This window comes from Oncorhynchus nerka, linkage group LG25 (genome assembly GCF_034236695.1).
Source record: "Oncorhynchus nerka isolate Pitt River linkage group LG25, Oner_Uvic_2.0, whole genome shotgun sequence".
NCBI lineage: Eukaryota > Metazoa > Chordata > Actinopteri > Salmoniformes > Salmonidae > Oncorhynchus > Oncorhynchus nerka.
The window spans coordinates 33,810,387-33,824,627 of NC_088420.1; positions in this window are offsets into that span (position 1 = coordinate 33,810,387).

Consider the following 14,241-nt stretch of genomic DNA (forward strand, 5'->3'; position numbering starts at 1 on the left):
CCAATTCATCCAAAAGGTGTTCGATGGGGTTGAGGTCAAGGCTCTGTGCAGGCCAGTCAAGTTCTTCCACACCGATCTCAACAAACCATTTCTGTATGGATCTCGCTTTCTCCATGGGGGCATTTTCATGTTTCATGAGGAAAGGGCCTTCCCCAAACTGTTTCCACAAAGTTGGAAGCACAGAATCATCTAGAAAGTATGCTGTAGTGTTAAGATTTCCCATCATTAGAACTAAGAGGCCTAGCCCGAACCATGTAAAACTGCCCCAGACCACCAAATTTTACAGTTGGCACTATGCATTCGGGGCAGATAGCATTAACCTGGCATCGTACAAATCCAGATTCATCCTTCGGACTGCCAGGTGGGTAGGTACCAACATATCCGACATGCTGATCTTCAACAAGGGGGCACCTCAGGGGTGCGTGCTCAGTCCCCTCCTCTACTCCCTGTTCACTCATGACTGCATGGCCAGGCATGACTCCAACACCATCTTTAAGTTGGCTGATGACATAACAGTGGTGGGCCTGATCACCGACAACGATGAGACAGCCTATAGGGAGAAAGTCAGAGACCTCAACGTGATCAAGACAAAGGAGATGATATTGGAGCGGGTTGAGAGCTTCAGGTTCTTAGGTGTCCACATCAACAAAAAACTATCATGGTCCAAACACACCAAGACAGTGAAGAGGGCACTACAAAGCCTATTCCGCCTCAAGAGACTGAAAAGATTTGGCATGGGTCCTCAGATCCTCAAAAAGTTATTCACCATCGAGAGCAACCTGACTGGTTGCATCACTGCCTGGTATGGCAACTGTTCAGCCTCCAACAGCAAGGCACCACAGAGGGTAGTGATACGGCCCAATACATCACTGGGGGCACGCTTCCTTCCATCCTGGGCCTGTAGGTCCAAAAGACGTCTTAACAGCTTCTACCAAGCCATACAACTGCTGAACAGCTAATCAAATGGCTACCCAGACTATTTGCATTGCCACCCCCCTCTACCTACATGTATATATTACCTCAATTACCTCGACTAACCGGTGCCTCCGCACATTGACTCTGTACTGGTACCCCCTGTATATAGCCTCGCTATTGTTATTTTACTGCTGCTCTTTAATTATTTGTTACTTTTATTTTTTATAGCATTTTTTACTTAACACTTATTTTTCTTAAAACTGCGTTTTTGGTTAAAAGCTTGTAAGTAAGAATGTCACTGTAAGGTCTACACCTATTGTATTCGGTGCATGTGACAAATAACATTTGATTTCATTTGATTTGAAGTGTGATTCAACACTCCAGAGAATGCGTTTCCACTGTTGCAGAGTCCAATGGCGTCAAGCTTTACACCACTCCAACAGACGCTGCTTTCCATGTTCTTGTTGTTTTCGGCAACAAATCATTTTAAAACATTTATTTTGGGGTCTTCATACATTTTCCCCTCATTTGTTCTAGCGTTTGTCTACGATGTGTGTAGAAGGCTCTGATGATGGAGTGACCAAGCATTGTTCTAATTCCCTTTTCAAGTTTGTCCCCTCCACATCCACTCAATGGGAGATATTATTGAGAAGACAGGTCTGAAAGATTCCAGACTAAATCAGGAGTATTTTTTTAGGTTAGCCCCAAAGAAGTTATAGTCTGGATATTGATCCGTGTATGACTCAATTTATTAATGCTTTCATCCAATGGAGCTGACAGCAAATCCCTTGACAATAAGTATGCGTGTCAATAAGCATCCTTTAGGAAATGACACCTCTTCTTGACAAAGGGGCTGGATATGCCATGTAGATTCCTTTATCATGTTCGGAAGGATTCATGTTGGGCTCATGAGTGTTCAAAACATGACTGATGTATACATAAATGTATTCTGTTCCATACAACACATCTCAGCATGGCAGGTGTAACAGAGTAAGAAAATATATCCTGTTTTATTTGTAAAGTTCGCCCAAATTAGTTTAATAAGCATTGCATTCATGTTATTGAGTTTCTGTTTAAACATGCCATATAGTTGTATTGATTCCTATTGACATACTGTATTCCATTCATCGCTACTTGACTGACATTGTGTAGTTGGTTGACAATATTTCACTCTGACTGCTCTATTGTTGTTGCGACTGTTTTGTGCTGATAGAGTGTACGGTAGGTTGGAAATGCTTCTCTACTACTTTCCCAGTTAAAGGCATGGTCTCTTGATATAATTATGTCCAAACTGTCACATAATGTGTATGAACTAATGTACAACGTAATGACAAGTAGTTTGTTGTAATGTAAAATGTATTTTGGTTGTTTTAACTGAGTTTTTATGCTAACTTGTTAGCTATGCTAGCTCTCGTCCTGTTAGCCATGTACTGTATGTATACTGTTAGATAGTTTGTTTTCAACATGTGTGCGCCATTCAAACCTAGAAGGTTAGACATTTTTGCATTTCAAAAAATATAATTTTATGTTGTAGGAGAGTGAGAGAAGCCATAAGTCAACTAACACTACGGTGTTGGTTATTGCCTGTCCCAGGTATGTGATTGAATGTGTTGTCTATGGAGAATTTGTAATTGTCCTATGTAATTATTGTTGGCTATTTTTATTGTATAATTTTACATGGAGCTCAGGCATTATGAAAGAAAAATGAAATATACTATTTGATCAAAACAAGAATACCATAACAGACTGTTAAGTGCTGATGGAGTGTGAAAGAAGCAATAACTCAACTAACACTGCGTGTTGTCTGTCCCAGAATAAAATAATTTCATGGGCTCCAGTACCATCGTGTCCGTGCATGCTGATTAGTTGCCTTGGAATGGAGTCAGAACCAAAAGGTTACAATTGGTTACAATCGGATCAGCCGATTGCCTAGGGACATCTGCAGCAGTGCCGTGTATCCAGTGCATCACAAGTGGATTTCCTTTAGTTTTTGTACCTTTCGTATTATAGGGAGTTCTCTCTGAATTCTCTGAATTTCTCTATTTGTTATTTTCAGAGTACATTTCTCAGTCATTTTAGTTGTATTTTTAAACAGTCTCTCACCCAGCATTGAATAAAACAATTATTTTACACATTTTATTTGACTTTTGGGATATTTTACTATTAATACCATGGCAGAAGGTATTGATAGAACCAGACAAGGTAAAGGTTATGGTGGCACTAGGCCCAAAGTCTCAGTGCACTTTGCTGACCCTAGCTCAGTCCTTGATTTACCAGATCTTGGAAACTACTGTGAATATGACACCGTACACTTCAATACCAGGCCCTCTAGTGACCCAGCTACAGAGTTAGGTGTGTTGATGGAGAAGTTAGGCGAGCACATAGGAGACTCAGTGACAGCCAGACTACTATTTGAGGGTGAATGTGGGAAAACAACTCAGCCCTCCAGATGTCACAGTGGCTCAGCCAACTCCAGCCCACAGGGTACAAACCTAGATCTATCTCAGTTGAATGTAATCCTGACATCTAATGCCAAGGATACACCAGTCTTCAGGGGGATGGGTCAGACAAGTGTGACTTTCTGGAATGGGTTGATGTGATGGGGATGGACGTGAAGAGAAGGAGTGTCCCATTAACCAGCCAGTCAAAGAAGAAGATGAGTAGGCTAAGGCATTCTGAAGCAGCACTATACCAGCAGGTAGCCTAGTAATTAAGAGCATTGGGCCAGTAACTGAAAGGTTGCTGGATCAAATCCCTGAGTTGACTATGTGGAAAATCTGTTGGTGTCCTTGAGCAAGGCACTTAACCCTTGCTCTGGATAACAGTATCTGCTAAATGGCTAAAATATTGTTGTGTAAACAACAACAGTGCCCCTGAACAGGCATGCCATGTGTGTAAAGATACAACACACACCACATTCTCCCACTGTCAGTCTAGTCGACTATGTTTCAGATGTCATTCCATAGGTCATGTTAGAGAGACTGCCATATAGCCGCATCTAAGACCCTGGCTGCCCGAGTGATGAGCCAGCCAGAATCCACCAGCTCAGGAAACTAGGTTGCCTGCATTCGGAGAGGAGAAGTGAAGGTAACAGTGAAAAATCCCTCAGTGAAGTACCTGATTATGAGTCAGTTTATTCATCACTTAATGAAATTTCCCAAGAGTCTCCCAAAGTAGTCTCCAGAACACACAGCGTGTTGATAGCTCATATAGCCTCTTTTACACGCCAGTCAAAATTAGCAGTCAGATCACAGTCAATGCCATGTTGGATACCAACTCAATGGCCTGCACACTTCTGGGTAAACAAGATTAAGGGGGTACGGAAAACCAGTCAAATGAAAAGGGGATGTAGAGCCAGAGGTTAGAGCAGTACTATGAAATGTATAATGTCAGTGTGTCATCTTGTGGCTTTGTGATACACCCAGATGCTCCTTACCTTGGTGCCAGCCCAGATGGGAAGTTTTTTTGACCCTGCCACAAATCATCCTTTTGCCATGGTTCCACCTGTCTCCAGAGAGTGGCAGATACCGTCCTAAAGACATTAATGACACTCAGTTGTGTCCTATGACCTCATTATGTTTTGCCTGTTCAAAGAGGTGTGTTTATGTTGTCCTTTGCTGAAACCAACCTGAATTATGTGCTGTGTGTGTTTGTCTTCTGAGGGAGTTTTCGAGACTTAATGTTTGTTGTTTTCCCAGTGTTACTGTGATCCTTCCTTTACTGTGTCTCAATAAATGTTTATGTTTATCCTTAAACGCTGATTCCTCATCTGGTCTCTTCTCTGCACCTGGGTCCCAACCTCACCATGTCACAGCAAGCTTCAGCCCATCAACATGGACCCAGCAGAGATCACCCAGATCAATAATGTTGTAACCCACCAAGGAGCACTGCTGGAGCGGCAGCAAGTACAACTCTTCCAGATATCAGAAACACTCTGGGCACTTACCGACTCCCTCTAACCACAGTCCAACCCCAACCCAGGAGGAGCCAATGCCCAAGTCTCATCACCCAGTGCTACAGGCGTCACCGTAGATCCTCAAGGGAACCTGCACAGGGAATCATCCCAGCCCCCTGAGCGGTATGACAGGCCCCCGGGAGGATGCAAGGGGTTCCTCACTCAGTGCTCTCTAATGTTCGAGCTACAGTCCTCCTCGTTCCACACCGATCAGGCCAAGATCGCCTACATAATCTCTCTACTCTCAGGCAAGGCCATGGCATGGGCAACGGCAGTGTGGGAACAGCAGCCACCATCCTGCAGCTCCATATTAGCCTTCACTGCGACGAGACTACGACTACCTAGTCGGCGGAAGAGAAGCGGCCAGCCGACTGTTTAACATCTGCCAAGGGGCCAGACCAGTGACTGACTTTTCCTTTGAGTTCCGCACACCCTCGCCGCCGAGAGTGGGTGGAATACACAGGCACTGGTCAAAGCTTTTCCACTGGTCAACGCTTTCCACCAGGGGTTGTCTAACTCTGTCAAGGATGAACTGGCCTCTCAGGAACTGGGAGAGGACCAATAGTCGCTGATAACGCTGGCATACAGGATCTACAACTGCCTCTGAGAACGTATGAGACAGAGCTTTTTTGACACCACCCCAGTATCCCAGGTTCCTTAGCACCCCAAGCCCCCCGAACCCAGCATTGAGGAGCCCAATGCAGTTGGGACTTAAACATCTGAGTCGCACACGTCTGAGCCCATAGGAGTCTGACAGGCTCATGCGCGAAGGCTGCTGCCTCTACAGTGGAGGTATTGTCCATCTCCGTGCTACATGCACAGAGCTGACGGGAAACGCCAGGGCTCGCCAGGACAAGGGGAGACCCTGACATGCTGTGCAGTTACTCACCAGCTACCCAGTCACTGTCTGTCACTACCCACAACCCTCCACTGGGACAACCGTCAGTACCAGATTCAAGCTTTCGTGGACTCTGGGGCCGCAGATGATTTCATTGATCAAGCCTTCGCAAGAGAATTACAAATCCCCTGTGTGAAATCTCCCATCCATCGGCAGATTCAAGCCCTCGATGGACGCCCTATTGGCTCCGGTCAGGTGGAATGTCAGACCAAGCCCTTTCAACTGCAGGTTGGGGTGAATCACTCAGACTCTTAGTTTTATTTTGATCACGGCTGCCGGAACATCCTTATCCTAGGGTACCAGTGGCCAGCGCTACATAACCCACTACTCTCCTGATCCACGGGACACCTACTACACCTACTGGGGTAAGGACTGCCATGCTAAATGTCTATGATCCCCACCTAGAGCCTTGCTGCGTCCCCCTGCATCCATATAATGGACATATTTTGGGTTTCTACATCATGCAAATATTTTTCACAAGCGAGACAATAACAAAGACATACATCTTCTTGCCCTCCACATTCTCCATGGACGGCCGATGGTTGTGATGGTTGTGACAGACTTGCCTTTAATGACCATTAGTCTTTGATTTCCAGGGCAAATATATTCAGTTTAGTAAGTCTTCTTTGGATCATTGGAGAAGGAGGATATTCGGCAGAATTAATAACTCTTTATCACCTAAAGTTGAGGCACTTTGATAATTTTCAGCCAACATGCATTCAAGACAATTTGGGTCAGTGCCTGATACGCCGAAGATCCCTGCTGCATCCAATCTTTGTTGCGGTTCTCCTCCAGATTGTCATGCTGGAGGAGCAAAAGGCCCATTTGTGTTAACTGACTCGGTGATGCAAAACACCCCTCCACAGATTCTGAAATGAATTGAGAATGCTTCATTTAAAGCATTACAACCTCAACTATGTAGAGTAAAAATCTTATGCCACTTGTTTGGGAGGCAGTCATCCCATCCAGAACAATGTTTCAATTGGTATAAACTAAGACAAGCTTCTATGTCTACTAAACAATATACTGTATAACTTGAGGTGTTTCTTGGATGACATTGATATCAATTTATGTTAGTGTGAGTAATGTGTTGCTTCAGAGAATGCTCAGAAGTACAGTTGAAGTCGGAAGCTTACATACACCTTAGCCAAATACATTTCAACTCAGTTTTTCGCAATTCCTGAAAAATTCCCGTTCTTAGGTCACCACTTTATTTTAAGAATGTGAAATGTCAGAATAATAGTAGAGATAATAATTTATTTCAGCTTGTATTTCTTTCATCACATTCCCATTGGGTCAGAAGTTGACATACACTTAATTAGTATTTGGTAGCATTGCCTTAAAATTGTTTAACTTGGGTCAAACGTTTCAGGTAGCCTTCCACAAGCTTCCCACAATAAGTTGGGTGAATTTTGACCCATTCCTCATGACAGAGCTGGTGTAACTGAGTCAGGTTTGTAGGCCTCCTTACTTGAACACGCTTTTCAGTTCTGCCCACAAATTTTCTATAGGATTGAGGTCAGGGCTTTATGATGGCCACTCCAATGCCTTGACTTTGTTGTCCTTAAGCCATTTTGCCAAAACTTTGGAAGTACACATGGGGTCGTTGTCCATTTGGAAGACCCATTTGCGACCAAGCTTTAACTTGGATGGGATGATGTCCTGAGATGTTGCTTCAATATATCCACGTAATTTTCCTACTTCATGATGCCATCTATTTTGTGAAGTGCACCAGTCCTTCCTGCAGCAAAGCACACCCACAGCATGATGCTGCCACCCTCGTGCTTCACAGTTGGGATGGTGTTCTTCGGCTTGCAAGCGTCCCCCTTTTTCCTCCAAACATAACTATGGTCATTATGGCCAAACAGTTCTATTTTTGTTTCATCGGACCAGAGGACATTTCTCCAACCTTGTCCACATGTACAGTTGCAAACCGTAGTCTGGCTTTTTTTATGGCGGTTTTGGAGCAATGGCTTCTTCCTTGCTGGGGGGCCTTTCAGGTATGTCAATATAGGACTCAATTTACTGTGGATATAGATACTTTTGTACCTGTTTCCTCCAGCATCTTCAAATCAAATAAAATCAAAGTGTATTTGTCACGTGCACCGAATACAACAGGTGTTTACCTTACAGTGAAATGCTTACATACAGGCTCTAACCAATTGTCACGCCCTGACCTGAGTATTCTTTGTTTTTTAAATATATGTTGGTTAGGTCAGGGTGTGACGAGGGTGGTATGTGTGTTTTTTCTCATCAAGGGTTTTTGTACTGTCTAGGGGTTTTGTAGATTTATTTAGGTAGCCATCTTCTTTGGGTATTTCGTGGGTTATTGTCTATGTTATGCGTTAGCACATTGTTTCATTAGCAGTCACGTTCATCTTATCGTTTTGTTTAAGTGTTCTTCTTGTAATATAGAAGAATGTATTCTAACCACGCTGCGCTTTGGTCTACTGCATACTCCATATGCTAGAGTTTCCCGTCTGTCCTGAGCTGCTAGAGTCTCCCGTCTGTCCTGTGCTGCTAGAGTCTCCCGTCTGTCCTGAGCTGCTAGAGTCTCCCGTCTGTCCTGAGCTGCTAGAGTCTCCCGTCTGTCCTGAGCTGCTAGAGTCTCCCGTCTGTCCTGAGCTGCTAGAGTCTCCCATCTGTCCTGAGCCATCAGCCAGCCAGGACCTGCCAGAGCCGTCAGCCAGCCAGGACCTGCCAGAGCCGTCAGCCAGCCAGGAGCTGCCAGAACCGTCAGCCAGCCAGGAGCTGCCAGAGCTGTCCCTCAGTCCGGAGCTGCCCCTCAGTCCGGAGCTGCCCCTCAGTCCAGTGGGGCCTTTAATTAGGGTCTTAGACCCTAGGTCGGAGGCGATGGTTGTCCCTCTTAAGAGGCCCTTGAAGAGTGCAATGACTATGGTAGAGTGGGGTCTATGTCCCGCACCCGAGCCGCCGCCATGAAAGAGGCCCACCCGGACCCTCCCCTTTAGATTAGGTTTTTGCGGCCAGAGTCCGCACCTTTGTGGGGGTGTATTGTCACGCCCTGACTTGAGTATTCTTTGTTTTTTATATATATTTTGGTTAGGTCAGGGTGTGACAAGGGTGGTATGTGTGTTTTGTCTCATCTAGGGTTTTAGTACTGTTTATGGGGTTGTTTCCATCTAGGTGTTTATGTAGGTCTATGGATGCCTAGATTGGTTCTCAAATAGAGGCAGGTGTTTATCGTTGTCTCTGATTGCGTGGGTTATTGTCTATGGTATGTTGCACGTTAGCACATTGTTTCATTAGCATTCACGTTCGTCTTATCGTTTTGTTTAAGTGTTCTTCGTGTTCTTCCTTTAATAAAGAAGAATGTATTCTAACCACGCTGCGCTTTGGTCTAATCCATACGACGATCGTGACACCACTAGTGCGGAAAAAAGGTGTGTATGTGCGTAGGTAAGTAAAGAAATAAAACAAAAGTAAAAAGACATTTGAAAATAACAGTAGCAAGGCTATATACAGACACCGGTTAGTCAGGCTTATCGAGGTAGTATGTACATGTAGGTATGGTTAAAGTGACTATGCCTATATGATGAACAGAGAGTATCAGTAGTGTAAAAATAGGGGCATTACTTGCTGTTTGGGGTTTTAGGCTGGGTTTCTGTACAGCACTTTGAGATATCAGCTGATGTACGAAGGGCTATATAAATGAATGAGATTTTATGGCTTTGGGGGTAAAAACTGTTGGGAAGCCTTTTTGTCCTAGACTTGGCACTCCGGTACCGCTTACCATGCGATAGTAGAGAGAACAGTCTATGACTGGGGGTGGTTGGGGTCTTTGTGTAGAGGTCCTGGATGGCAGGCAGCTTTGCCCCAGTGATGTACTGGGCCGTACGCACTACCCTCTGTAGTGCCTTGCGGTTGGAGGCTGAGCAGTTGCTGTACCAGGCAGTGATGTTGCAGCTGTATAACCTTCTGAGCATCTGAGGACCCATGCCAAATCTTTTTTGTTTCCTGTGGGGAAATAGGCTTTGTCGTGCCTTCTCCACGACTGTTTTGGTCATTGCTGTGCTCTGTTTTTATTTACAGTAGTGATGGACAGCTGGAGGCATTTTGAAAACAGGTTTTCACAAGTGTACTGTAGCAGGTGTAGCCCATCATGCAAACAATAGTTCCTATTAGCAGGACAATAGACTCTTCATAGCCCGGCTACTGTAGGTGTGAAAATCCCCCAATTTGGTTTTGGTCATTGTCTGCATTTGGAGAAGAAAAAAATACATTTAGCCTAAAAGCTAACATTAGGTTCAATAAATCTAATCAAAATCAAAAACTAGAAATATACATGGAAATAGGCCTAAACATAACAAAATGTGTGGTCCCAGAAACACCTCTCTGACATAGGGTCCAGCATGTCTCTTGATGATTTCTTCCTCAAAGAAATCTCGAGCCATGATACCTGAAAAAGGAGGCAACAGTGAATTAGTGTTGAACACATAGCAGTCTGTGAGGTGTAGGTTACAATATTTGATGTACCTTTTGCTTTGTAAATAGCTAAACATACCATCAAAAATCAAGTATGGGCCTGGTCCCTGGAGAGAAATTGCCACCTACACATGGAGTTTGAGCGGATGCTTAGGACTCGGCTTGCTTGATCTACTTCCTTTTTTCTGTAGCAATTTTGATCATATTGCTCAAGGGGCAAGGTTGATTCGTATGTGAAGATGGTGTCATTGAATGTCTCGCCAGCTTTGATCCATGCATGGGCCTGCATGACATGAAGTTATTTGTTTGTCAGACAAATCATTGGGTCAAAACTACAGAACAGTACAAAACGAGAGAACACACATGGTTAATGTTCTGATAAAATAAATATATATACTCTATATGCTGTACAAGTTTTTTTTAAAGTTATAGAATACCTACTCATTCAAGGGTTTTTCTTTATTTTACTATTTTCTACATTGTGGAATAATAGTGAAGACATCAAAACTATGAAATAACACATATGGATAGTAATCATATAGTAACCAAAAAGGTGTTAAACAAATAAAAATATATTTTATTTGAGATTCTTCAAATAGCCACCCTTTGCCTTGATGACAGCTTTGCACACTCTTGACATTCTCTCACCCAGCTTCACCTGGAATGCTTTTCCAAAGTCTTGAAGGAGATCTCACATATGCTGAGCACTTGTTGGCTGCTTTTCCTTCACTTTGTGGTCCGACTCATCCCTAAACATCTCAATTGGGGTGAGGTCGGGGGATTGTGGAAGCCAGGTCATCTGATGCGGCACTCCATCACTCTCCCACTTGGTAAAATAGCCCTTACACCGCCTGGAGGTGTGTTGGGTTATTGTCCTGTTGAAAAACAAATGATAGTCCCACTAAGCCCAAAACAGATGGGATGGCGTAGCATATATTGATACAGAATGCTGTGGTAGCCATGCTGGTTAAGTGCACCTTGAATTCTAAATAAATCACAGACCGTGTCACCAGCAAAGCACACCCACACCATAACACCCCCTCCTCCATGCCTTACGGTGGGAAATACACATGCGGAGATCATTCATTCACCCACACCGCGTCTCACAAAGACACAGCCGTTAGAACCAAAAATCTCCAATTTGGACTCATCAGACCAAAGGACAAATTTCTACCTGTCTAATGTCCATTGCTCATGTTTCTTTGGCCCAGGAAAGTCTCTTCTTCTTATTGGTGTCCTTTAGTAGCGGTTTCTTTGCAGCAATTTGACCACCAAGGCCTGATTCACACAGTCTCCTCTGAACAGTTGATGTTGATATGTGTCTGTTACTTGAACTCTGAAGTATTTATTTGGGCTGCGATTTATGAGGCTGGTAACGCTAATGAACTTATCCTCTGCAGCAGACGTAACTTTGGGTCTTCCATTCCTGTGGTAGTCCTAATGAGAGCCAGTTTCGAAGAAACTTTCAAAGTTCTTGACTGACCTTCATGTCTTAAAGTAATGATGGACTGTCATTTCTCTTTGCTTATTTGAGCTGTTCTTGCCATAATATGGACTTGGTCTTTTACCAAATAGGGCTATCTTCTGTATACCCGACTCCCTTTTCACAACACAACTGATTTGCTCAAAAGCATTAAGAAGGAAAGAAATTCCACAACTTAACTTTTAAGAAGGCACACCTGGTAATTAAAATGCATTCCAGATGACTATGTCATGAAGCTGGTTGAGAGAATGCCAAGAGTGTGCAAAGCTGTCATCAAGGCAAAGGGTGGATATTTGAAATATATTTTGATTTGTTTAACACTTTTTTGGTTACTACATGATTCCATGTGTTCTTTCATAGTTTTGATGTCTTCACTATTATTCTACAATGTAAAAAATAAAAATAAAGAAAAATCCTTGAATGAGTAGGTGTTCTAAAACCTTTGACCGTTAGTGTGTATATATATATATAAAATGTCTTACCGAGCCTTTAAATAAGTCCACACAACTTTCTTCAACTGTCTTCTGACTGTGATTAGAGCGATGTAGATGTTGTGCCGTGATGCCAGCAGATTACAGATGGCCTTTGCCGAGCGCTCGTCATCTTCATCCATTAGTGAGTCGTTCACTGGAAACGGAATACAATGTAAAACTGTGCAGCAGTAAATACCAGCAGTCATTTATTTAAGCAATATTTTTTTAGCATTTTTAGGCCTACTTTACAGTATTGTTGTAGCCTACTGTACCTGTTAATTTTCCCAGGGTTTCACGTTCGGCGTAACACAGGAATCTGATGATTGTGTTTTCAAATAGCACTGTCCCATGACCAAGATCCCTAAGTCCACCAGTATTTTTGAAATGTCTCTAGTAGATTTTCCATTCCTCCTAAAAGCACTAATCTCCTCACTTAAATGAATAGAGATCCTGGTTATGGTGCTACAGTATGTTGTTTCAGCATATTCAAAGTGAGGACAATCGGCGATCTGCTGTATACTTATGGCCTATTGTAACCTGAAAGTCAAACCTTTCCAATACTCCTCATCCCGCCCCAAACTCCACCCTTAACACAGTTACCATTCAAAATGAGCTGTTTATCTAAACAAAAAATGGGCTATTACAGTAGTTCTTCCTTTAAAAGTTGTGGCGTTCTGCAGCACAGCTTGCGGGGGGCTACAGAATTCTATGGCACGTTGTTTAAGTGTCAGCCATTGTTGCCAGAATTACGCAATTTACCATAATCTGCCACCATCTACAAATGGTCGTGACATAAGCTCAAAACTTTTAAAGGAAGAACCACTGTAGCAGGACAATATATATTGGTCATATTGGTCATGGCTTCCATGTGGCGCAGTGGTCTAAGGCACTGCATCTCAGTGCAAGAGGCATCACTACAGTCCCTGGTTTTAATCCAGGCTGTATCACATCTGACTGTGATTGGGCGTCCCATAGGGTGGTGCACATTGGCCCAGCGTTGTTCGGGTTAGGGGATGGTTTGGCCATCCAAGATGTCCTTGTCCAAAAAATAGGCATGGTGGGCTTTTGGTTTCTCTCCCTCTAAAAACAGAAATAAAAATGTTGGCCTTATCAGACATATGCTCGATATGTCAGGCGTGAATAAGTCCCATATGACACCATTTCATCCTATGGGACGGCTGCACTGAGCACTTTAATCAGACGTTGGACAACATGATTAAAGCCCTCCCACCCAGCCCAAAACAGAACTGATCCCAGATGCTTCACATGCTTATCTTCATGTATAACTGCACTGCCCACGAAACAACCGGCTTTCCACCATTCTACTTTATGTTTGGCAAAGTTCCCTGCCCTGCATTCCTGTTGATGTGGTGTGTTCTGATGGAAGGAGGAGAAGTGACTTACCCAAAGCACATAGAATCTCTCCAGAAGGACCTGAGGAAAGTGATCGCCTTCACTGAAGCTCACACCATTAGAGAGCAGAAACATCAGGCAGATGTGAATAATAAGAGAGCAAAAGGATCCAGGATCAAGACCGGTGACAAGGTGCTCATGGCTAAGAAGGGGGAGAGCGTAGTTATCGGAAGGTTGCAGACAAATGGGAGTGTGTCTACATTGTGGTGGATTGCAAACCACAGACTCACATCTACAAGAACGGGAACCCTGAGACTGGACAGTTGAAAGTAGTTCATCGCAATCTCCTGCACTGTGTCAACTTCCTGCCCCTGTCCTGTGAGTCAGAAGATGACGGTGAAGCCCTGAGAGTGATGTCTGGGGAAGATGCTGATGATTCCAAAGATTATTCTGAGGATGCAGCGAGTTCTGGCAAGGAGGACTCTGAAGCTGATGTATGTTCCCTGGATGGTGATCGCCAGGATGAGGAACTCTCTCAGAATGGATTGGATGACCTGGAGACAAGCTCGCTCAGAGACCATATAGAAATAGAAGGAATATCAAGTGAAGAACAGGAAACCGTACTGCCCGAATATGAAGAATATTGAAACTTGTTGAAATGTCAGATGATGGACAAGAACCAGTCCAGAAACAGAACAAAGCAAGGTCAGAGATGGGACCT